This window comes from Pelobates fuscus, chromosome 6, assembly GCF_036172605.1.
Source record: "Pelobates fuscus isolate aPelFus1 chromosome 6, aPelFus1.pri, whole genome shotgun sequence".
Taxonomy (NCBI): domain Eukaryota; kingdom Metazoa; phylum Chordata; class Amphibia; order Anura; family Pelobatidae; genus Pelobates; species Pelobates fuscus.
The window spans coordinates 193,204,906-193,230,434 of NC_086322.1; the positions used below are offsets into that span (position 1 = coordinate 193,204,906).

Consider the following 25,529-nt stretch of genomic DNA (forward strand, 5'->3'; position numbering starts at 1 on the left):
CTGGGGTCCAGCTGGGCTGAGCAGCTGGTGTGCAGTCCTTTGGGTCAAGTGGGGCTGCTGGGCTGAGCGGCTGGCATGCAGTCCCTGGGGTTCAGTGGGACTGCTGGGCTGAGCGGCTGGCATGCAGTCGCTGGTGTCCAGAGGGGCTGCTGAGTAGCTGGCGTGCAAGCGTACAGTGCAGGCGGCGAGGGAGCAGTGGTCTTCCTGCTCAGCTCCCTCGCGCACCTCTTAGTGATGTCGGAGCGATGTCATATTCTGGCTCCGGCATCACTGCTATGCGAGGGAGCTGAGCAGGGGAGAGTGCTCCTTCACCACCCGCAGCCATTTTGTTTCCCAAAATTTTGGTGGAACACCATTTGTGTTGGAACACCAATTGGGAGACGCTGTCCGAGAGGAATTCAGGTAAGGTGTCAAACAATTCAAACTGGGCACTGTATTAATTGTGGTGCTTGAAGTGTTCCTTTAACAATTTATAGGTGATTTTCGATGAGAAGTGACAGTGCCCCTTTAACCCCTTAAGGACACATGACATGTGTGACACGTTATGATTCCCTTTTATTCCAGAAGTTTGGTCCTTAAGGGGTTAAGCCAAATATTTATAATGGAAATGCTTAAAAATGGCATATATCCTAAACATATACTTTTTTTTTAATATTCAGCATTCTAGAAATATTTTCTTAATTGGTACTTATATCAATATTGTGTCATATAGCTCATATCATGCAGCATTCTATAGCTAATATCTCTCTATCTGCATAATAGTCATCACTAGAGTGTAACCGGTCAGAAATTCACAGAGTATACATAGTGAATTTCAAATATTAGGTTGCAGTAGTTAAATACGATACATTTTTAAATCAGTTCCGTCTTTAGTTTTGGTTAAGTTGGCCTAAAGTTAGAAATGTATTTTAATGAATAACCCTACTTGAGGTTACTGAGGAACCTAATAGATAAGAGTGCGTATTTATGCAAAAATGAAAAGTTACAAGGAAGAAAATCCTGTTAATTCACAGAATCCATTCATCAACTTTAAAATTTAGATTCCAGAGCAGGGGTGCCCACAAGGTAGATCCACAAATGTTATAGAACTGCAACTCCCATGATACTTTGCATGCTTTCAGAATGCCTTTTGACTAACAAAGCACCATGGAAGCTGTAGTTTTAAAACATCTGGAGATATACATTTTGGGCACCCCTGTTCTACAGAAAGGAATTACAGTGTTATTTGCTAAAGTGAGAATTGTTTGGAATTCAGACTAAATTCCAAGTGAATTTGAAACTTAAGGTCAAAGTAACTGAACTGGAAGTATAGGTGACTTATAGAAATTTTCCAGTTCAGTTGCTTAGGCTTTCAATTTGAATCCATTTTGAATTATCTTTGAATTCCCAACAATTCTCACTTTAATAAACAGTGTCATCACTTTTAATCGCATTGGCTATTTACTTTAACTATATACTTTTTTTGTTCTATAGCAATATAATTAAAAGAAATTGGAAAATTAGCAGAAAACAAAACAAAAAAAAAACCAACAAATTAATTTAACAGAAACATATGTGTGTGTGTGTGTGTGTGTGCGTGCATGCTTGTGTGTGTATCTATATACAGTCAGGACCACATGCATGTTCAAAATCTTTTTTTTTCAAACATCACATTATAAATTTTAGCAAGCATTGAGCTGTATCGCAAGCGATTTTAGTTAACTTGTTTTATTGCATATTTTTAAAGCTTGATGAAACCTCAAACTATAGGGCTGAGAAAACAGAAATTAAAAAAGGAATTTCAAAACTAAGCACTTACAGGGTTTTATGGTCTGCATTATGATGGTGTGTTGGAGTTTCTCACAGGTGTGGGATTACAATGATTTATGTGGTTTTAGACCATATTTTCTCAGCTCTCAATTCTGATATGTAAATTAATTTATGATACCGCTCTGACAATAATATTAACAGATTATAAGGTTCCTAGTGGTGAGGACCTTTACGGCATTCTTAATAAAGCATTTCCAGATCTTGTTTTCTGAGTCATACCCTGGAAATAATCAGTTTGTAAATTGTCTTTGTTTCTCAGAAGAAAATAATGGCATTTTATGTGTATGAGAAATGTAAAACTGCTTTATTACAACTAGATATAAAAAACAAAGAATAGTTCTGAACAGATAAATAACTATTAACACCGCACTCAATAGCATATAATATGCATCAGAAAGAATCAATATGTTGAAATGCAAAAATTCATTTATTATACACTTAATGACAAAAAGCTGAACAAAGATGAAAAAAGAAAAAAAGAAAGAAATTCATCAACAGAGATGAAGACCACTATTGCCAAATATACAGAATGGTGCACACTCTGTTAATTCATCTAGAGTAGTACAGACAAAATGCCATAATACATATAAACTCTATACAACTATATACGCTCTATAGATATCATTTTGATGAAGCTGGTAGTTCATATACAATCTGGTGGGTCCACCAATAATTGATCAATAGTAGCAATTGATAGACTGATCAGACAGAAACATTTTTTGAAAAAAAAAAGGTGAAAAATGAAAAAGAGAAAAATAAGCAGCTTTGTAAATGAAAAAAATGGTTGGATTTCACCACAGATCATTTGAAGCTGTAAATATAAGGTGCAGAATAGAGTCCAAATGCTTGTGGATGGGTGTAAAGCAGACCGGTGAGGTTCTCTGTGTTCTGGAGTAAGAGAATATAGCTTAATCAGATAGTGCTGAAGGGTAGTCCCCATCCGGTCTGGTCACCGTCTCCCGTCTTGTGTTGCATGGGCTGCATCCTCGGGACTGGAATGCCCCTTCGAAGGCCCTACTAGTGTGCAGCCCAGGCAACACGTACATTCACATCGGATTGATAAATCCCTTTTTTGGGCAGTCATGCCTCCATACTGGGCAGGATCACCTAATTTGGGCGTCATCAATGAAACACTTAGTATCACTGGCACATCAGCCAAATGTTACGCCTACTACCTGTCTTGATCTCTACCTCCCAATATTGGCTATATAAATACCGTACAATTTTTTAATTTTTTTTTTTTATAAACATACAAGTATATTTTTAGTTTATCTATTCATATTAGAGGCATCCAACCTTGCATTTAGAGGTTTCTAACTTCACTGCCAAATATAAAAAGTAACATCTGCGTTTGTCCAGTTGCAGTTCATATGTGCACCTAGTGGTGAAAGAACGTGAGTGCATTTGCCATAAAGATCTTTGAAGGATTTGTTTTTCTTTGCACCAGAGTAATGCTCGTGTCAAAGAAAAGGCATACTGGATGCCTTGGAGTTTGAAGAAAGACACGTTTATAACTGGGAATGTGGACAATTAATAAGACCAAAGATTTTGTGTGAAATATGTATTCATTGAAGATATTTTAGTTGTGTTTTTTTAAACATATGATACACAAATAAGACACATGGCTTTATGTTTAAACTGATTTCTATGCCTACAATAAACATATAGACACATTTTATATATTATAAAAGGATTATGCAGTGCTGAGTGTGAACCATCATTAAATATTTTTAGGTTTCAAAAATATAATTTAAATATACTCCTATGTAACCAGCCAAAATGTTCCTCCTGTTACTACATAGGCTTCCTTATTTGTGATGCATTGTAAACTATATTGACTCCTAATAAAAATTAGTTTGAAATCAAAAACATAATTATGTCTCTTTCAGTGAAATAAGATCATAAAATCAGTTATATAATTACAAGGTTAACAATAAAATAATCTCCTGTATGTTGTATGTGAATATAGTTCCTCCCTGGCGCAAATCATCTCAAATTAATTTTGACTGCCAATAAATTATATATCTGGTTTTGTGTATATATCTAAATTCAGATGCTTATACTTAGCTATGATCACTAATCACATGGAGTAACCTGAGGGATGAGGGTCGCAGGCCAGTTTGATAATGATCTATTACATGTTTTCTTTCTTATGACTATGCATCATTACAAGAGAAGCTATTTGTTTTTGGTCCCTGAAGATGTATTTACTTTGCTGTTGCCCCAGGCCATTAAATACAAGCTAGCAAAAGCAGCAGCACATTCCCTTGGATGCTGCTCAGATTTGACTGATATCCTATAATCTTGTATATCAAATAACAAATTATTGCAGTATCTTATAATAATTCATTATTAGCCAATTTAGATTAATAAAACTACTTCAGACTTTTTATCAATGTACAATATGTAGCAATACATATCAAGTAAAATCATTTATATATTAGTTTTAAAAGAACAGTTTCAGTACCATCACTAACTTATTGTAGTGCGCTGAATACAAAGGACACTAAAAATAGATGCATCTGACCTTGAATACACCTCAGTCTTCTACCCGCACAATCGCACTTAACCACACTACAACAACGCGACCCCGACAACTTCACCCACCCACCAAGGGGACCCCACAGGGAACCCACACCCCCATACCCCCTCCCCCCGGCTCTAATCATCAGGCCCACATCCTCCAAAATACATCCCTGGACCACTGACCACCAATGGCGCACACTAGCATGTGCGACCCACTCCCCGCTCGACATGGCCTAACTCCTAACAACGACGCACGAGCATAGTTCCTATAAGAACACTAAGATCTCATTTGAATTATAGAGATGTACCTCACCCCTCCCCCCTCCACAAACCTAACCCATCTCAGTACCCCTCTGGAAATACACACCACAAGGCCGCATAGGGCTGTCAAAACTGAAACTCTACTACTTGGAACACCTACCGACCCATATCTTTGGGAACGGGTATGACGACTGACCGCAACAATTAGCATTTAAAGTAACGATAAACCAGCCTATGTGACCTCATTCCTGAGAAATATTGATTGACTCATTGTATTGAAAGACTCATATTTGTACCCCACCCCTCTTTTACATTCTGTATCCCTCACATACGTCTGAAAGACTTAAAACTCTGAAAATAAAGAATTTATAAAAAAAAAAAAAAAAATAGATGCATCTAAAGGTGATTAGATGGGCTAAGTTATAAAATGAGAAAGTGATAGCCAAAGAAAGAAAAACCTACCCCCATTTTTTTTTTTTTAAATTCTTTATTTTTGCAGTGCAGGATTATGTACACAATTTTAAGTGAACATTGTGAAGGATACATCAAGATAAAGCAGTGGTGTGAAATACAATAACAGGAAAGAGTGCACTGCTTTTATATTTATACATGACAAGGTGGATCGGAATGTGTCAAACGAGTATTCAGATGAGCTTATTACAATTACGTTGAGTCTAGTGACAACATTATAAACGAGTAAAGATATGGTGTCCACCAGGAGTATTAATCCAAAGATTTGGTCAGGCTAAGTAACTGGTGGGGTCTACAAATTAAATAAAACAAAATGTATGCATGCTGATTAGGTCAAGATATAACTACATGCTAGTTGCAACAGCAAGAGTTGTGGTTACAAGCAATCAATTATTAGACAAGACTGGCTGCAATGCGAGCATGCTTGTGTCGTACCAGAACATAAAATGGCCACGCTTTAAAGCTTAGTGGACGTGACTTTCATAGGGTTGGTAGCATGTTATAATACATCATTAGAGGACAAGATGTGGAAGCCCCTCTGCACCTTCTGTCATTGCGGCAGCATTTATAGCAGGGTAACGTAGAGGCCAAATTAAAAGTAAAGGCAAAATTAAAAGTGAGCCAGTGTGACTATTCAAACAGTAAGGGTTTAACTACTATTACATGTGTAAATCATAGCATCTCATGGTTCCATCTACTGCGCAACCCCCCTAATTTTTTTTAAGTACATCATTTCTAAATAAAAAAAAAAATGAAAGTATAGGTCACTGAAAACCAGGATGGGGTGTTAGTTAACGAATACCAGGGAAATGCAGACATTTTAAATAACTATTATTCCTCAGTATATATTAAGGAGGAACCTATAAGAAGATATATGCAAATGATTGCTGCAAAAATTTGCAAAACATTATGATTGAATGACTTCAGACAAGGTGGTGCAGCAAATAAAGAAAGTTAATGTAAACAAAGCTCCAGGGACGGATGGTATTCACCCACATGTACTTAAGGACCTAAATGTGGAAATAAGTGAACTTCTGCTTTTAATCTTTCAGGATTCTTTTCTTTTGGGAATTGTACCAGAGGAATGGAGGAAGGTAGATGTGGTTACTATATTCAAAAAGGATTCAAAATCTTTGCCTGGAAAGTATATACCTGTGAGCTTAACTTCAGGGGCTGGGAAGTTATTTGAAGGGTATTTAAAGGATAATATTCCAGAATTCAATGGGAAAAACATTGTTAGTAGCAAAAATCAGCATGATTTTACGAAATATAGGTCATGTCAAACTAACTTAATTGCAGCCTATGCAAAAATAAGTAGAAGTATAGATCAGGGTGTTGCAGTAGATGTGATCTACTTGGATTTTGCCAAGGCATTTGATACAGTTCCACACAATAATTTAGTGTTTAAACTAAAAGAGATTGGTCTAGATTAAATTTCTTGCTCTTAGGTAAAACACTGGCTTAAAGATAGAGTACAGAGTTATATCATTAATGGTAAATTTTTAAGCTTGACAAAAGTGGTAAGTTGTGGCCCTCAAGGTTCTGTACCGTGACCATTTCTATTTAACATATTTAGAAATGATCTAGAAAAAAGGCATTGAAAGTTATTTTTTTATGTTTGCAGATGACACAAAACTCTATAACCTAGCACAATGTGAGCAGGGTATGACTTTGTTGCAGAGGGATTAAGATAGATTGGGGGACTGGGCACTCAAATGGCAGATGACATATAATGTAGGAAAATGCTAAGTTATGAACTTTGGGGTAAATAATTCACAAGCAATTTACACACTAAACAGAGGTGAATTTGGGATAACACACAAAAAGGATTTGGACATTTTTATAGAGAACAAATTAGGCATCAATGTGCAATGTCAGCAATTGCCAAGGTCAGTAAGGTATTGTCGTGTATAAAAAGGAGCATTAATTCTTGGGATGAAAATATAATTTTGTCTCTTTATAAATCAATGGTAAGACCACACCTTGAATGTGCTGTGCAATTTTGGGTACTTGTTCTAAAGAAGGATATTATGGTACTAGAGAAAGTGCAGAAGTGGGCTATAACATTAATACTAAGAATAGAACATTTTAAATATGAAGAAAGGTTAATACATTTAAATCTGTTTAGTTTAGAAACATGCCATCTCAGAGGGGATATGATAGTATTATACAAATATATTTGCGGTCAATAACGAACCATTGTCTGGATATCTGTTCATAAACAAGACTATATGTAGGACACAAGGTCTCGCATTTAGACTGGAAGAAAGGAGATTTAGCCTAAGGGTTTTTTACAGCAAGAACAATACGGATGTGGAATTCTTTGCCTGAATAGGTGGTTACCTGGTCTGCACAGGTGTTTAAAAAGCAACTGTAATAAATGGAAAACATAATATCCATGGAGATAACTGTTACATTTGTGGGGTAATAGCTTCTTGATTTCAAGGAGAGATTTGAATGCCATACTGCTGTCAAGAAGGATTTCGTTTTTGGAAAATTAGAAAGCAGTTCAAACTACATTTTGCCTTTTTTAAATGAAAATACAGATGTGAGAATGACTGAACTTTTCAGCCTATGGAACTATGTAACACTAAATTGCAAGTAAAAATAATAATTAGAAAAAAATACATTTATCCAGATTTTTTTGTAGTATTTATGAACTTCTAACGAAAACGCACACTTCTAAGATAGATTTGAAAATTAAATATTTTTTTTTCACAAAGTCTGTTAAAAGGATGTGTTAGTCAAAGCCAGTGGAAGAGTGGTATGGGCTGTCAAAATAAAGGGGTTTGCCTAAATGGCAGAAAATTGAGCATGATCGATATACCAAAACCACTTCATTAAACTAAAGTTGTTATGCTGCTTATACTGTTCCTTAAAGGCCTAGTCTCTCTACTTTACTTCAATTGAAATAATGTAGGTGTTTCCTTCCACAATATATGAACAATTCAATCCAGCTTTTGATATCAATAGTGCACTGAGCTGAGACACTCAAAAAAGCATTCCATTGATTTGCTTGTCGGCATATCTATCCATATGTCTGTTCTCTCTCTATCTATCAATACACTTATCTATTGATCAGCTCATAAAAACAAAATCAATATGGCAACTTTGAGAAGATATTTATACATCACTCTAAAATACCATGTGACAATTTAAAAATAATAATTTCTATATTTTCCCTAATGAATACACAAAGATATAGATGTTTACCACCATGACACAGCTGTTGATTACATACAGAAGCAGCGTAGCTCACATACAGTTCTTTATGACTGAACCAATGTTGATTATGGCTTTCTCTTTTTGGCAAGGATGATCTGATTCCACAGCAATAGTAGTTGTAGAATGTTAGAGCTGAAACATCGAAACTAACTACCACCTGCTCAAGTGGTTTGGCAGCAATGGTGCACACTGGAAACGCAGCTATATAGTTTTCCTATTTTAAAGTTGTGTCCTTTATAAGTTATAATTAAATGTAAACTTAATTTATTGATTATGACTTTTCAATATGAGTCATTTAATCCTACCTCAACCCTGAGAAAAAGAACATGATAAATCACAAAAATTCTATCTGACATTTTTAATCTGATGACGCCTGTAGCTCTATCACGTCCATTTTTACGTATTTTTTCCATGAAATATCTCACCAGTTATGTCATGTTTATGTCAGTCTATTTTCGAATATATTGGATTTTTTTAATATAAAGATGTTATTTACAAATCACTTGTGCCAAAAGACAGGTCCCAATAAATTAGATCACTTTCTGCAGAGGTCCATTGAGTGCAGCTGGTTCAATATATCGCTTTGTGGCAGGAAAGCAACTATTCTTTCAGTCTTTGTTGTTTTCTCTCAAGATTTAAAAAAGTACAAAATTAGTCCAATCTGGAGTGTCTGTCTGATGTTCCACAGCTGCATGATATGAGATTTTCAAAACAGTTCTAAACTCTTTTGTGACCTTACAATTTAACTCTCTGATGTTCGTAGGGAAGTTACTGTATAAATTACAAAAACACCTTTGCATGTTGCAAAAATACATTTTTCATCATTATCAGCTTTTATTTAAAAGTATAATTGTCTTTGGAAAAAATAAAGTTAAAAAATCAAATAGCTGTTCAAAATGACAGATGCGTTTGCACATTGATTAAAGGATTACTCTTTTTTACAATCACTGTATTTTTAAACTGCCCTATTGGGCACTAAGTCCATCCCCTTTTTTAATGCAAAAAGACCCTTTACATAAATATAAAAGTTATCTGGCAAAGGTTCTTCCAAGCCCCTTCTTTCATCATAAGGCATCACTCACTTCGCTCTCCTGGGTGCTCATAAAGAAGCATTTGATTGTATCAATCTCCAGGCTCAAAGCACATGCGCGCTCTGAATTTCAGAGGGGAGGGGTAGAAAGGGGAGGAAATTACTATAAAAATAATTAAAACTAATGATTGTGAATGGAGGGGTGTGGAAAGGGAGCCCACCATGGGTGAGAGGAGATATTAAAGCTTCCCCTTGCTGCATGCTCCCATCACTGTCTGCAAGGGTAGATGATGAAAATGTATCTATCCTTATAGAGATACTGTGCAATTAACCTTCATGCAGTCTGAGGGTTCTAAGCTTGAATCGAACTTTACATATATATATATATATATATATACAGGTAAAGACAGGTATATCTTGATAAAGACCTATGGTCGAAACGTCGATTGATTTTCTCACCGAATAAAATACCTTTGAATAAGACCTCTGGAGTGCTCTTCCTATGTCCTGTATATATACCTACGCTTTGCAGCACCGAGGCTTTTTTTTGCAAGTGAATCAACTTTAAGGTAGAGTGCCAGACTTTGAATATTTTTTATTTATATATATATATATATATATATATATATATATATATATATATATATATATATATATATAGTAGTAACACTCCTACCATCTCAGGCAGCACTAGGATAAGTAGAAAAAAGGGATGCAGCTAAGAATTAAAAGAAAAAAGAAAACAGACAACACATAGTGATATACAGTTGGATTAGATATCACACAGCAATAATGGTTGCACTCACAAGATTTAAATGAGATTTGCGCCTTGAAATCCACTAAAGGATATTGCTGGACCGCTTCCACTGAGGATGGTGGATAGTAAGCAAACTCAGATGGCTCAGGATACAATCAGGAACCAAATTGTGAAAAAAGAGATTTATTTAGGCACAATTGCCCAATAAAATATAAAAAAATAAGAATAAAATCTAACGCGTTTCGTCAAACGCAGTGGACTTCATCAGAGATAAAAACAAATTCAACAATGATACAGGAAACAATCATGCTATAAACCACCCCCTCACAGTCCCGTAATATTTGCTTGGAATGACCCTGACGGAATGACCCTGACAATGTAAAATCCTGTGGATTATTTTTATAGAAATAATACATTGGAATGGTATAATTATCAGCAAATAAGTAGTATGTAACTTATCGCAACACCTCTAATGTTCTATTGCATTATCACTATAATATTAACCACTTAAGGACCACATGACAGCATTGCAGGGATTTATTGCCCAGTGATGGCATAGAATGTTAAATTAGGTTTAAGCTGGTTAAATCCATGCTGGTACCAAGGACCCACAGGTATCTTTTGATACTTGAGGTTCCCCTCTGTTAGCTGAGTCCAAGTCTTGGTCCTTAAGAGGTTAATAATTAAAATGAATGTTAAAGAGCCACTGCTCAGTCTATTAATGTTAACACAAACTTTTTTTTCTTTAACTCTCCCTGATTGCATAGACTGCCTCTTCTCAGCTGCATTGGGAACACTTCCCCAGCAATCTCAGCATATCACTGCTGTCCAAGTTGGACTAAATTTATATTGAATATGTAATAATATAATTTATATTATAATATAATTTCCTCATTTTCAATGTGACCAAAGAGAGGACAAGCTATGCTTGCTGGAGGGAGCCCAGGCTTTGGTCAATCTTCTCCCAAAAGATTAGAAAAAAAAATGAAACCATCTTGGGATCCTAAGACTATTAGCAACATAAGTACTGAGCTCTAATATTTATGGTGTTTAGTTTGTCCCTTTAAAGTCCCTAACAGCTACTATAACATGCTTTAAATTAGCCAGATATTCTGAGGTTACATTGGACTACAGAAGACATTTCTGTGCCACATGTTGATACTTGCCGAAAAAAATAAAACATGCAGTAGATACATGTGTCAAAATGTAAACAGCTTGAAGAGTTGGACAGCTACGTGTGAAATTATTTTAATGAGTTATTAAACATTGCAGTACTAAAAATTAGTGCCAAGTACAACAAAATTAGACATACATGCTTATAACAAATCAGACTCCGAATAAAGCTGACAGCGGTGTTCAAACTGGCTTGTTCAGACTGGTACAATTAAACACAAAAATGCAAACAGGTTGGTAAAAATGCACGTGAAACTGCTTGGATTGGGCCTGCAAATGCAGAGTTCTGTAGGCTGTTTTCATAAAAGTGATAAACTGATATGGCATAAATTCCAGCAAATGTGCAGTTTGTCGCTTATTTTATTCTCTATCCTAATGCATCCTGGGCAATTCTTAAAAAAAAAAAAAAGAAAATTCTGCATTGATGAGGTGTAAATGCATACGCACAGAGGCATTATTACACCATGGAAAATCTGACTTTTAATGAATATCAAACCATAAATGATTACTTTTGAGTAGGCTGGAAAATAGTTTTAATTGTTAATGGGATAATGGGATAAAGTTTTCCTTGCACTTAACTTTACCATTGTAAAGTCTGTTCTCTCTCTCGTTTAGAACCCGCTATTCTGTCTGAATGGCATGTAGTTTATTTAATAAACATGACATTGTGGTAAATTGAAAACATACAAAGTTTCACATGAGTTTGCTGGAAAACTGAACATTTTAGGTCAAAGTAGCCAAATTAAAAAAAAAATAGCTGAGTAAAAGAAGTAAGCTTATTTTTGCCAAAATTGAAAATGTCTTAATTTCCAGCAATTGCAGATTTAGTGAATAACCCTTTTTGAATGGTTATATAAAACAGGTATATCTGTTTATTATGACAAAGATATGCATTTGACTTGTACACAGCCCAAAAATGTATTTTAGCCAAACTATCTCATCCCAAAAAAGTCTAGGGACAGATGATTCAGCTTGCCATGGTTCGGCCCATAAGAATTTCGTTACCAAAAGAATTCTGGGAAGAAATTTGGGCAACCAAAATAGCAGGAAAAAGGTGCCTATTACTGTGCCGACATGCAAAAATTGCTACAATATTGCCTAGATATTGGGCATTTTTTCAATGACAATTCTGAGTTGGCAAATATATTCGATTATCATGATATTTGTCATTATATTGAAAACATTACAGTCCATCACCAGCAACACCTTTTAGAAAACTTTTAAAACATTTTTAATAGATTTGGATTTGAGGTCACTTTGCATCTGAGGTAGTAGCTGGCATAACCACCCAGCCAGATTCAGACAGGGTGAAACCACTACAGTGAAAGGCACTGGAAAAAAGAAAACATCAACAGGCATCATTTAATTATATTCATGAGGTGTCCCAAATTGGCATTACCATTGCTCTAAGTTTCTGTCATGTTCCTAAATGTAATAAGAAAATGACACTTGCTGTCCTATCATTGCCCAATCCTCATGCCCCAGTGGGGAGTTAACACCAATGCAGTGGTAGAAAGATAGACTATGGATTGCCCTCTGCTGTTCCAATTTTCTTTTCACCATGTCTAAAATGGAGTTCAACCATGTGCTGACATCCTGCCATAGCAAGGTTGGCTCTTCTCCACTACCTCCATTACACCAAGGCACATTGGGATACCACTAGTGTGGTCTGGGCAATCTGGTGGGTGATTTTTTAGCTTGCTGTTTTGATATGATCCTGGAATGAAATCCAACAAAATGTTCAAGAGTGGGCTTGTGGAACCTTCCCTGTGATGATGAGGAGTCTAACTGTTCCTTTCCAACCTGCCTCTGTTGACTACTGGCACTATCATTAACGTCCACCCTGCTCTGTCTAAGAGTGTGGAGTAGTGGAGTAATTACTGCTGCTCACTGCTGTTGCTGTTGCTCACACCTTTTTAAAAATGCATGTCATTTCAGTGAATTCACTCTTCACTCAACCCCTACTCACTTTTTTGCCGTGCACTTTGCACTTGGTACATCAACCTTTTTGTAGGCACTCAATGTGATTGTGCCAATGGAAGCTGTTGTTACACCATCCTGTACACTAGCACTTGGTTGATTAATGCTAATGGAAATGTTGATGCTGGTGGTACTGACACATTAACATAGTTTCATAGCTGAAAAGAGACTTGCGTTCATCAAGTTTAGCCTTTTTCACATTTGTTTTTTATGTTGATCCAAAAGAAGGCAAAAAACACAGTCCGAAGCGCATCCAATTTTGCAACAAACTAAGAAAATAAACCTTCTGGATGTGGTAGAAGAAACTGTAGTGCTAGTAGGAGTGGTAGCACAACTTTTGCCTCCTGGGTGTTGAATCAGACATAAAGGACATGCTGCAAATCCTACTATTCTGAAGCTCAATAGTATCAATAGTGGTGAAGGCAGTTCTCATGCCAGATGAGGTGTTCAGACTCTAAGAAGCTCTAGCACTACTAATGATGGTGGATTGGGGAACATGACCCCCACCCTTCCTCACTTTTGTCTTAGTATTAGTACGTTATATTAGTACATGCCTTCTTGGATTGTTTTACTGCTTCTTAGTTATAACTTGACTCGTAAATAAAATCAACATTTACTGGCAGCCGGCTAACCATCAATCATTCTTTGTTTCCCCCTCTTGATTGGACAAAACAAAAAAACAGCCTCTTCTCCATTCTGTCCCCCTTTTTTCTGTTGGCTGGAACAGCACTCCAAATCACAAATCAAAACAAGCATGTTCATGCATAACGTGAGTAATTTGTTCCAAGTTTCAGAAATCAGAATTTTAATTTGTGTGTGTGTGTATATATATATATATATATATATATATATATATATATATATATATATATATATATATATATATAAAACTAGTTTACTTTGACTTACTTGGACTTGGTTGGTACTGTGGTTCTACTTTTTGTGCAGATTTATTTATGTATGTATAGTCTTAAATTTTTTTTTTAGTCATTTAACATTGTTGGTACCCCAATCAATTATATATTTATTCAGTACAGCCTTTCTTACTTCTTTGAGTTTAATTAAGCAAATCGGAACCCCAAATCTTGCTGATTCCATTTTACATCCTTTTCATTTTCATATTGCTGCGCATTGTGTGTTTTCTGTGTATGTCCACAAACTTTAATCACTGTTTTAAAATGTAAGAAGGTTATCATTCCACCCACGTGGTTTTAATCAACTTAACACAGTAATTCTAATAGCACAACTCAAGCGTTATCATCAAAAATAATATAGGCAGCAGACACCTATTCCTATTTGTGCCAGGAGAAATACGTAATCTTTTTAATCCTCTTTGCAAATAAACTTACAGACAATTAGTCATGAAGGGTGTGATCAGTTTTGTTCCTTTCTGTTGTCAATTATCTTCCTCACCACAAGGCTACTGCTGGGGCACCTATAGTGTATACAATGAGCAAGGATTTTAGAAAAAAACTCTCTGAATGAATAAGAACCGAATGTTCAAAGGGTTAATCATAAAACTCCACAACTCTCTACATTTATGTTCTCAAACAGCGCTTAGAAGACTTTGGCAATCCAGATGTTGTGCAAATGCATATCGCATGAAGAGGGTTGGAACAAGTCCAGCTATCTGTGGTACTTAAATTTCAGAAGAAGCTTGATAAAGATGGTGCTTTCAGAAAATTGGTCAATTAACATCCATCTAGGATTCCCCTGACTGGGGTTTCAGCCCTCCAGATATGGTACCTATATATATTTATAAGTTTACCTGTTTTATCTATCAATCAATCTATCTATCTATCTATCTATCTATCTATCTATCTGTCTGTCTGTCTGTCTGCCTGTCTATCTATCTGTCTGTTTTTAAGTTAGTCAGTCTGTCCACCTGTCCATGCATCCATACATCATGTACACTGGTTTAGAAGAGTACACAAACACACACATACACATAAACACAAACACATTCATATACAGACTCATACACACACATTCATATACGCACACAGACTCATATACATACATGCAGTCTCTATAAAAACACTTTCATATAAACACACACTTACTTATATTCACACATTTATGTACTCAAACACACATCCATATACAAGGAATCATACATACACACATTCATATATACACAAACACACACACAGACTCATATACACAAAGAGACATACACATACACACATACACATTTGTATACATACACACTTAATATTTATTTATTTAACACTGAGATGGAGGGGCTAGCAGGGGTAGGTAACCTTCGGCACCCCAGATGTTGTGGACTACATCTCCCTTGATGCTTTGCCAGCATTGTGGCTGTAAGAGCATTATGGGAGATGTAGTCCAAAACATCTGGAGTGCCGAAGGTTGCCTACCCCTGGGCTAGGGTAACATCATATCCTGGCTCCAGAAAGGGCGAGCGAAGGAGCTGGGAAATTAGTAGAGATCCCACTGGACCCTTGGCGCCCGCACCACAGGTCCCCAAAGCACAGCGACATATCCGTAAGCCACCTGCTGGATCGTATGAGTATGTTCACTATCGATTGAAATAAATTATAATAATTGTTATTTATTAGCAAAATCATATTTAATAAATACTATTTCTAATTATGTCCATCTATATAATTGTTAACTCTAATCTACACACAGAGGTTGACTAGCTGGCTCATGTATTTGAACATTTGTACTACTCTTTAAAGATCCCATAATTGGTTGATACGATGGTATTACTATAAATTGCTACATAAACTTTAATCCATGAACATGTTTTTATCGATCACTGAAAAGTAAGGTTACTAATGAAGTTACCAGACTAGCCTGAGTCTTGGGTAACAGTATACAAGGATGTGTCAAGTCTTTGGCAAATGAGTAAAGCAGACAGGTTATTCAAGGCTATTATCCAGCAATGAACGTGTGGACATATCATCTGATGAGAATAATGTACCAAACAGCTTTTACAAAAGTTGTGATTGCCTGAAATAACTCTAATGTAAATTAATTTACAAGTCCCACAGGGATGCAGGAAAAAGTATAACCTAGGCACTTTTAACAGCAAATATCTAAAATATAAATATGATCGTATAGCGTTAAAGCACACTCCAAACATCTAAAGCATTTCACCTCTTTGAAGTACTTTATGAGTTAACAGCAAGACCCTTTGTCTTATTTTATAAAAGTGTAAATTTCAAGAGCAATAGGTAATTTTTTAACCTCACCTCCCCTTAGTAAAACTTCCAGTCTATTAACCAGATAGCTGAGAGTGTTGCCTTTCCTACTCACTCAAAATAGAAGTGAGGGATTATCATAGAGCAATACTGATTTGCATGAACAGATCACCGTGATTCCCTGGACTCCAATGCATGACAACCAGAAGCAGTGGATTGGCTTGAAGTCATGATCTCTAAGGGGATGACTGGAGTTGCGATGAGAGGGCAGTCTCATCACTGGATCAATGGTGAGTAACAGTGGGTAGGTGGGGGCTACTTCTGGAATAAAAAAGGAACATTCGAATTTTGGAAATAAATGTAGACAGAGACAGAAAATCTTTTGTGGTAAGGTGATACTATTTGTGTAAAAAAAAATTAACTCAATAGCTGTCCCCCCCCAAAAAAATAATACCATCACAATTATCCCTTTGTTCTACCACTGGGAGCAAGATGTTTAAAAAATTGAATCGCAAAAAAAGCATAAAATATATGGCGAAAACAGAAAAAAGGTCGGGAACATTCGTACAATACAAAACCATATTCATATAAACAGTGTATTTTGCACCACAAACAAAACCAGGACAACTTGTACAATAAAAATATAAAAGAATAAATAAAAGATGTGTACAGCCCGAGATATATTCACATGTTGGCGTATAATTCAGAATATGGCTGTTTTTGGAATCTGAAGACACAGACGTACCACAGTACAACGTTGTGATGATATGAAAACGAATGGACTGTGTTTACTTCAATCTTGGATGTTCACGTCTGTTTATTAAAATTTAAAAACAGTTTATTTTGGGAATGAATATGGAAGAAATACTCCACTGGAGCACACTATCATATACAGATGCTTACTGGTTATTATTTCCAACACCCTTAAATCACTAATGAAACAAAGATTTCCTTATAAGGGAAAACAATTTAAAATTAGAAAGTTAAGATTTGGAAAGCCTGCAAGACATAAAATAATTCTCACGAACCTGGCAAGACCATCCATTCTGCCATATCTATTTTTTTATATATTGCTGTACAAAAATCTATTGTATTCATTTTAACAGTGCATTATTCTTTATTTAAAAATGACTGATCTTTGCAGAGTAATAGTCTGCCAATCTTCAACTCATACTTTTTCTGTCCAGCAAGTACAATACAGTGGAACCTCGAAACTCGAACTTAATCCGTTCAAAAAGGCTTTTCGAGACACGATTTGTTTGAAAAACAAATCAAAATTTACCATAAGAATTAATGTAAATTAGATTAATCTGTTGCAGATCTCCAAAATTGAAGCATTTAAACTGAAATGTTACAGTTTAATAATACCTTACATACATAGAATCATACAGAAAAACAATAAACACAATGTAAATGAAATGAAAATTTAACTTCCCTTTACCTGTAATGAAAGAGTTGATGGCGTAAGTGCTGACAGAATGGAACTCTGTTCGCTTTGTCTAGCGCTAGCGGCGATGTGTCATAGCAATGATGGTTCCAATGAGGTACCAACGAGGTTACCAGTGAGGTCAATGCCACATGATTTGTTTGGGTTTGTACTGGGATGAGATGAAGAGTGTGTGGCCTGCTCTTTGTCTGGTCGCCCAGAAGCAATTGTCTGTCCAATGTTATTGAGTGTTTGTCTGACAAGTAACATTCTGAATCCCTATTCTGAATCCCCATTGTAGCAAATAGCCTTCCTCAAGATCAATCTCCCAATCTTCCTCAAGATCAATCTCCCAAAGCTGGGTTACCCTGCTCTTCATTGTAATATTTGAGGTGACATCATCTGCTAGCTGAGATCCAGGTGTCACTCATCTCTCCCTTTAAAGTTGTTTCAAAATGTATAAAAATATTCTAAAATCTAATAAAATTTCTCCTGCTGCTGTTCCCCAATTTGTCTTATGCCTTTTACTGTAGTGGTTTCGACCTGCCCGGGCTGAGTTTTGTGGTATGACTAAGCCTATTATCTCTGCAATTGGAAGAAACTGATAGAGCACTTTTTTAACATTGATGGATGGTCACTGACACTATAGACTGAATGTTTGGGAAAGAGTTGTTCTTGTCAGGGTGGGAAGGGGTAGATAATCACTTGTTTTCTAACTTTTTTTTTCCTTTCATTTTTGGATAAATCCCCCCTTTTAATTTAAAATGACTCCTGCTCCCCATTTTTATCTTTCATTAATACAAAAGAGCAAAAGGAAAAATATTACAATCATTATTACACTAAGTGATATAATACCATTTCAGAATTGGCATTGCAAAATTTCCTGATATTGCGTCGCCATCCGGACAGGCAATATTGGAGCTATTTACACATGTCGACACAACCATGGGCACCTTTTTACCTGCTTTTTTGGTTGTCTGGATTTTTTTAGTACCACTATACTACTGAGTAAAAGCATGGACTAAATATTTTGTTTATTTGTTTTGGACCAAGTAGTTCGGCAGAGCAAATTATTCTGCCATATACAACTCTACTATAGACTCACTACTACTCTCAATCATTTCTTTTTTTCCCAATATTACTGACTACTGGAATTAAAGTTTAACAACTGCTATCATGTTTGAATATTCCCTTTATGTTACCTACTGTTCAGTTTAGGCCAGCATATTTCTACATGGGGTTTTAAAATTGCCCCTCTCCCCAACTATTGCTGAACCAGAGTTCCATAAATGTCCACTAGACATTCTTGTATTTAAGGAGACTTGCTATACTGCTCACTTATACAGTCTGATATGCAGTTACTGCTGTAATGAAGGCCATGCCTAGGTTTTCTACTGAAATGTTTCACATTTTGAACATGCCACATAATAAAGAAACCTACATGATGTATATACATAACATTTACTCCATTTTACAACTAACGACACTTTAATATTGGAATAGATATATATGAATTGCTTGGCATGTCAGGGAATATTCACTGCTTATCTCATAAATGGTAGAACAATTTTACAATTTCTTGAATCTTTCTATTTTAGTGGTTCCTAAAGTTAAACTTCAAGTAGAAATTTATCCTAAAGATCATATTTGGAAGGCATGCAGAAGGGATATGAAAATTAAAATCAATGTGAGAGAAAAAGTAACTGCAAAAACAGAGGGGAGGTTTCTTAATGGTGCGTCAAGGGGGTTGAAAAGGGCTTTAAATCAGGGAAATGGTCTTTTAAAAAGAAGATGTGGGAAAGCAGAAATTTATATAGAGAGAGTGGATGGAAAGGGAAAATGTAGTGAAGAAAATGAAAGGGATAGGAGAGCTTTAAAGAGATAGGAAGTGAGAGAATAAATGTAATCTAATTTAAAGGGACACTATAGTCACCAGAACAACTACAATTTAATGTAGTTGTTCTGGTGTGTGTCCCTGCTGCCTAGTAACACCTCTAGTGGCCATCACTCAAACGGCCACCAAAGGTGCTTCCAGGGGCAGTGCTGCACAGTGTGCCACACTAATGTTCAACATCTCCACTCTCTGCATGGATGCGCTGAACATTCCACAATGATTCAGTGCATCTCTATGAGGCGATGGTGATTGACCCAAAATGATGTTTTGCTGCACATGCATGAAAGCCTCCTCAATTTCAGCCAAGGAGGTGGAGTAGGGCGGAGCCAGCTGCGCCAGATACACGCTGAGCTGGAATAACGTTTTAACAATCTTACAGAGCTAAAAACACCTAAATGGTGTTTTTAACACTGTAATTTGGGGAATACACCTATTATCCTATAATGGTGATTTAACTGATGTTGGATGTCTTCATGCAGAACGTGAGAACATCCAGCGTCAGTTAGGCGACTAAAAGTTTATTAGTCACCAGGAAGTGCCTCTAGTGGCAGTCTGATTGACAGCCACTAGAGGCAGTCTTAGTCCTGCAATGTAAACATTAAGGGGGACAGGGACACTGCACCCAGACCACTTCAATGAGCTGAAGTGGTCTGTGTGCCTGTAGTGTCCTTTTAAAGAGGAGTTGGTATTATAATGTACTGCAGTGCATAGAATGTCCCTTTAACCCCTTAAGGACACATGACGGAAATATTCCGTCACGGTTCCCTTTAAGTTGTGTCCTTAAGGGGTTAATGTAGGTTCCTGTTAGCAATCCTATTATTTTCTACTTATTGTATCTCATGTCTTCAGCAGACTTCTCTATTATGTCTGGTAGGTTCTTTCATTACAAGTTATCTTCTGGGACATATTTATTGAATACAAAATTATTGTATATTGGAGGACATTAAGCAAATTGTAAAATATAGTCAAAATACCTTATTTGAAATATAATCCAACTCGGCAATAATCACAGTTTACTTATTCCACAATTCCCATATTATAGAAAAAATATGTTTAGACTAAAACAGTCACGTTTTTCAACAGTTTCCTCTTATCAATATACCTATAAGAGAAACTGAAGCTTTAATGAATATGGCAAAAACATTTTGAGGTTTTCTTATTTGTAGATAGAAACTGGAAATATGTGTTAATCAAGTTGAGTTGATTAATTATACTATGGCATCCAGTACCTGGTGAAGGAGGATTCCTTCAGTCCCCCATTCCCTTCATAAGATTATTTGACCCCCATCTTGCAAGTGTTATCTATCCTGCGAAGGGGGTTTGTATTATTAAAGGTATTAAACTTCATTTTGTTTTGAATGTTTTTACAGATGTAACATATATGCCTGTTTGTGTCTGAATGTCAGCTAAAGTTAGTTCATTGGCACAAACATTTACGGAAGGTACTATCAACTAAGCTGTCAATTTATCAAACTTATTACCTTTCCTCCGTTAAGGAGATACAGGAAGGTTGTGATCACATATGGTGCTAGATGTTTACTGATATGTTCATATGTATGTTAAAAAAAAATAGACAAATTACTGTGATGTTACATTATGAAACAGCTATCTCTCACTTGTAAAGATCTGTCTCCTCCCCATTCTTTGAGCCACTACTGCTTACATGGTGTGCTGCTCTGGGCTCTGTTATCAAAAGCATGTCATCTTGAGAGTTATCCCTTCTTAGATCATGGAACTGAAACCTCAAACCAATAGATCATAAATGTATTTTCAATGGAGCTCAATTTAATGACAATTTAATGACAGCATCACTTAAAGGGACACTCTAGACAGCAATAATCACTCAATCTAATTGAAGTGGTTATGACACCTCTAATCCAATGTCACATCCCACAGTTTAGCATTAAATCATATTTTAACACTGTATGAAGTCACCCATGGCTCTGCCCCTCACCCCATCACTGGAGGTATGGCTAAGTTGGCTTGTAACTCCAAAATAACCCTACCAGTCTACATTGAGAGTGCTGAGCTACCAATCATTGTTTAGGCTATTGAGAAAATATCAATTTAAGCACTGGGTGTGGGGGGGGGGGACTCTCATTCAATGTTTAATCAATCAGTTTATTAGTGAAATTAGTAAATTATGATGAAAAAAGAGTAAGAAAGCACCTGCTTGATTACTTAAAATGTATTTATAATGCATAGAGTTACAATGTAACCATGCCCAAGATATACTTGAAAACAGAGAAAGTTCAATGTATCCTTCCTGGTACATTTTTTTTATATAAATAAATAAATTGTGTATGTGTAGATGCATTTTGAATCTAATTATGATCCTCTCTGATGCCCACGCATTCATCCAATTCCTTCATTTCCACCTAGAGTTACAAAATGTGAGGACTGTTACAATAAAGATTACTTTTTAGTCCACCTACTTTGATATTCTTGCATTTGTTACAATAGAAATATTATACATTAAGGATGACTTGAAACATTTTAAGTAAAATAAATGAAATTTTACATCATTACTGAAACGTTTATAGCAAATTCAAATAATATTTAAGAGTAAATAATCTACCATACAATAATCCTTCCTTGAAATGTTCTGTTTATTTTTGTATTTTTTTAACCAGATGTCTTCAGGTGAAAACATCTTCTTTGAGACACACAAATGGAGTGTAGCTGGAATTGTATCCTGCCACATTCAACCCAAACGCATGAAATCCCAACTATTTAGAGGTGTAGCATTACTTCCAGACATTTATGTTTCTGTTATTGAGGTGTCCACCAGTGTGTGTGTCCTCCAGGTTTGACATGTTTGGCAGAGAGTTTTGGGGAGCAGAAGGAGGCTTAATGCTACTTTATAAAATCACCATGACCTGTCTTTCACGTGAACATGAAATACATTGTCTCACTTTGTACTTTGTTAACTTATATATTGGCTATCTATGAGAAGTGCAGTGGCACGGTTTTGCTTTTTTCAATAAGCGATGGAATTATCACTTTAACAAAAACATTAATGTTATGATGTAAGCTCACCATGCAAGTCATTTAAATTTCCACTAACTTAACAAAGATTGTTTTAAAATGCAAAGCCAACCATTTACAATTCCAAAGGGAAATATAGAAACCTTAAAATAAGTCATTGCACTTCACAAGTTAAGAATCAGAGTAAAAGTTTTGAAAAGATGTGTGCCTCCAACTCCAGTCGGCCACTTAAAATATCCACATACTGTTAAAGGAATTGCCTTCATGCATAATGTCCACATCGACAGAAAAAAAGTAATCATGAGCCTTACTCGTTTAGCTAAATGTCCACCAGACTACTCCGTGAAGAGTCCCTGCCATTTTTACCCTGCAATATGAAACAATGCAGTTTTGTAGAAACTGTGATTTATACATCCCAGGGCTAAACACACCTCGAGTGGCTCTAGTGGCTGTCTTCCACTGCCCCAGTGCACTTCATAGCATTTAAAGCATCTCTGGTTACGGTCAGTTGGGGGTAGTAAAAGGTTGCTTTAATTACCTGAAGCTGTCCTTCGCGGCTTCCCCAATCTTCTACCTGCAGACCTTCTTCAGTTTCTGGCATTTCACCTGCATCAGTGCTGTACTCTTGCACATGCTCGAGAGTACAACATTCTTAGGGTCTCTATAGGGGATCCTAAGAGACTGTGGAAGCTCCATAGCTCATGTCTCGCAATCATAAAAACAATTCCTGAATCCCACAGGCATCACTTATGACGGTTGCTGGGATTGGACAAAAGTCGATGTTGAAGCTCTGCCCTTTCCCAACTTTTGTAGACTTTTGTCCCAACCTCAGGTTTTTCCATGAGACAAGGTATCCCTACTTTGTCTTATGGCATCTTTGGATTGCATTGAAAAATCAATGAATTTCATCCTCTGCAATAATTGAAAAGCTACTGTTTTTATGTTGAGCTTATTGCAGTCTTCTTAAACCAAATGTTCTATGCTTGATCATCCTGGCATTAGAATAAGCAATTTTACAAATGTACACATTTCACATTGGAAGCCTCTTCATTTAAGATTGTACAGTGCTATGTACAAAATGGGCAACAAATGTGGCATGAAAAAAAAAAAATGAAAAAAAAATGACTATTTTGTTTTAATTTGATTCATGGAAAAGTAAAGAAGTTAGTTTTAAATGTCCAATTCTTTTAAAATTACTGACTACGACATCTCTACTGTATTGCTTTAAGGATCAATAATTCCTTAATATATTCACATATTCGTTTGAAAATATCACTAAGAGAAATTTGCATATATATGCAAAAGTTATGAAACTGCTTTATTATACAAAAGTCAAGTAATGAGAACCCCAGGGAGCATAGAAGGGAAAATGATTTGAAATCAAAGTTGCATTCTGATTGGCTGAAAATGTAAAAAAAAAATGCCATTCAGAATAGACAGAATTTAAATTATGGTCAGTGAACACGCAAAATGTGCAGATAAGAGAAAACTAATCATAGCCGCTTCCCTGGATGCCATAAAGTATAGCAACGAGTAAATAAATAAATAAAACATGTAAAACAACTTGTACATATTCTTAACCATAATGCTTTCTGAAGTGGTCATGGTGGTAGCAGTTTGGATGTATAGTGTTTCAGCTTGAAATGTGAATGTGATTTATTTTCAATATAAAAATGTAACGTACACGCAGCATTATTGTCTCTACGAGTAGATTACACATTATACACCATGAAACTCTGAGTCGGAGTTCCTTGTTCTCTTAATTAAAATATACTCTTAACCACAGCCATCAATCTTTAAACTGTAACTTGAAACTCAACGTGTAACCCACATCATTTATAACAATATATATCAATCTGTAAAGTATATTTAAAGCTTGACAGGTGATAACATTCACAGTATAAAGTTCTTTTATCATGTTCTAATACATCCACTTTCTTAACTTTAGTCGACTCGTAGATAAACTAGACTGACGGATCAGTCACATTAGCTTAATGACATAGAAATATGTATCTGATAAGGCTCACTTGGCCTGCTCTCCCAACCTAGACTGTTTGCACTGTTTACATGCTTCACTTATCTTCTGTGTTGCTTGCCCTTCCCACCGAACAGCAAGCTGAGAAAAACTATTACTTAAGGTAAAACAAACCACATGAATATTATCTTACCTCTACCGCATTCAAATCTGAATGTCTCAGACTTCAAACGGCTGTACCTATAGGACAAAAAAAAAGGGAAATGTTAAAACAGTCCATGTAAAAATGGCAAAAAGGTGTGTTGGATCAAACTGGCAAGTGTTAAATTTCACTTGGCTTTATCAAAACTTATCTTCAAAGAAAAGCAAATGGCAAAACTGTTCTATGGTATCAGCCGTGGTCTAAACTTAAACAGGATAACAACTAATATACAACTACTTAGCATTTTTAAACATGAACGAGCAATATTCAGCAGATAATCTATAGAATATTGTTTCTAACTTGCGATTAGATTTATGAGCTACAGTTTTCAATCATAAGCGTGAAAAAATATTTTGGAAATTGATGATGCAAATGTTTTAGTCCCTACAGGCCACGATTCTATCTGTCTATGTGTATGTGTTACAATAAAAGCACCACAATCAGTATTGCGCAATGTAGTGGTTATGGTGCATGAAGTGCTCCTTTAATCATGTAAGGATATAAAGATCCTGGCTACAGAAGGCAGCACACAATAACTTTTCTTAGGTCTATTTTGTTCAACGCTTTTTCTTGATTTGCTGATCATTTTATTTTATACCATTTTAATTATTTTTGTGTGTAGATGTGACCAAAATATTGTTT

General features: G+C 35.9%; 1 protein-coding gene across 2 annotated transcripts in view; it reads right to left on the reverse strand.

Annotated features, from left to right (window-relative positions):
* The window catches only part of BMPR1B (bone morphogenetic protein receptor type 1B), a 407,993-nt gene that overhangs the window by 314,772 nt on the left and 67,692 nt on the right, over window positions 1-25,529 (reverse strand). For both annotated transcript variants that reach the window (XM_063458618.1, XM_063458615.1), the window contains exon 2: window positions 24,879-24,925. The gene's annotated coding sequence lies outside the window, so the exon portion shown is untranslated. The remainder of the gene's footprint in view (window positions 1-24,878; window positions 24,926-25,529) is intronic.